Raw genomic sequence first — 1956 nt, 5'->3', positions numbered from 1 at the left:
AACAATGGACGTCAACATGAACTTGTGACAGAAGCGTCGCTCGTTCTCCGAGTGGTGGCGACCCATGTGTTTGTTTTACCATAGCACTTGGTCCTCCTTGTCTGACACATTTCGTTTTATTGTCACCCTCGCACAAAATCAGCAACAAAAGAAAAAAAAGGAGAAAACCCCCCAGCGAAAACAACAACAACAACAACAACAACAACAACATAACAACAACAATAACAACAACAACAATGTGGCTATCTTCGGTTGGGACCTCCGTAAGGAATGGGTTTTTTTTCTTAATCTTGATCAGTCCTGCTTAAGACGGCCACCTGTCTTATACGGCCACTTTTCTCCTTGACAATGGGTGGCCGTCTTACACCGGTTCGACTGTATGCAAATCAGAATCGTATTACTTCTTGATATTCAAATAATACTTTTAAAGAGTATCGATACCAATAGAAGTTTTAAAAAACAGTTCAAATTTCTGCTTCCTATAATTTATCATTTCTATATTACGGATAGCAATTAAATTCGAACCTAAGTAATTAATTATCTGTCTTGTCTCACGTGACTCTACCGTGTAAGCTTTGGCAAAAATTTGTAGTCGAGTGTTCTTACCCTAGTTAGTCTTTCTTCCACTTCGGATTGTTGTACGGTGAGGCTGAGGTTTGTGCATTGACTAATTAATGAAAATAGTTATTTTCCCCCCAAAAAGGCTTTATTATATTATGTGAGGCAGCGTGGTGGAATCAGGCTCTCGTCAAAATAATCAAAGTGAAGAAACTTGCATTGTTCTGCAGGTTTGTGAATTTTTATCAATTTTTTTTTTTGTTTTTTTTTTGGGCTCTACACCTTTCATGTCCATTAAGGAACTCATATTTGTGTGGATTTTTCTGAAAAACATTGGTTTAAGGTACAATAAATGTAAATTTTCAGGTACCACGGACTCTTAAGCTAAGGAAATAACTAATCTTTGGTGGCCATTTTCTCATTAATTTTACCTCTGAAAACAGGTGACCCCCACCTCCTTCATTCGCAAATATCTCGACTCGTATTCAAGTTAAATGTATATCTTTTTCTTCCAAATAAATACAAGTGAACAAGCTTTAAGATGATACCAATAACTCTACATGCCCCCAAAAATTGACGAGAGCCTGATTCCACCACCCTGCCTCACATATTATTATTAACATCGGCTGATTTGTAGCTTAAAGACGCGTGGCAGTTATAGGGAAGCTATAGACGTGTGGCAGTTATAGGGAAGCTATAGACGTGTGGCAGTGATAGGGAAACTATAGACGCGTGGCAGTTATAGGGAAGCTATAGACGTGTGGCAGTTATAGGGAAACTATATATAGACGTGTGGCAGTTCTAGGGAAGCTATAGACGTGTGACAGTTATAGGGAAACTATATATAGACGTGTGGCAGTTATAGGGAAACTATATATAGACGTGTGGCAGTTCTAGGGAAGCTATAGACGTGTGACAGTTCTAGGGAAGCTATAGACGTGTGGCAGTTCTAAGGAAGCTATAGACGTGTGACAGTTATAGGGAAGCTATAGACGTGTGACAGTTCTAGGGAAGCTATAGACGTGTGACAGTTATAGGGAAGCTATAGACGTGTGACAGTTATAGGGAAGCGTGTTGGCAAGAGATAATATGTCTTAGTGTGTTTGGATTTGTGAACACTATGATATCAGTCAGTAACGTTGATAGAGTTGGTATACTTATTATTACAATTTTCTTTCTCTCACGTCTGGTGGAGGATACACTACGTGGGTGAATTGAGTGAATGTGGCAATTGTTTTTCTCTTTCTCTTTCATTCTCTGTCTCTTTTTTTCTGTCTTTTTTTTTTTTTGAGCGCGAAGGACCCATTAAACATATTTTTAAGTTTGATAGAAATTTTGAATTTTGCCTGGTGGCGGCCGAAGCCTACTCTTATCGATTTCACTCTGTCTGTTTGTCTG

The sequence above is a fragment of the Aplysia californica genome, unplaced genomic scaffold (genome assembly GCF_000002075.1).
Source record: "Aplysia californica isolate F4 #8 unplaced genomic scaffold, AplCal3.0 scaffold00056, whole genome shotgun sequence".
In the NCBI taxonomy this organism is placed as follows: Eukaryota; Metazoa; Mollusca; class Gastropoda; order Aplysiida; family Aplysiidae; genus Aplysia; species Aplysia californica.
Note: the sequence above shows the minus strand (reverse complement) of the source record.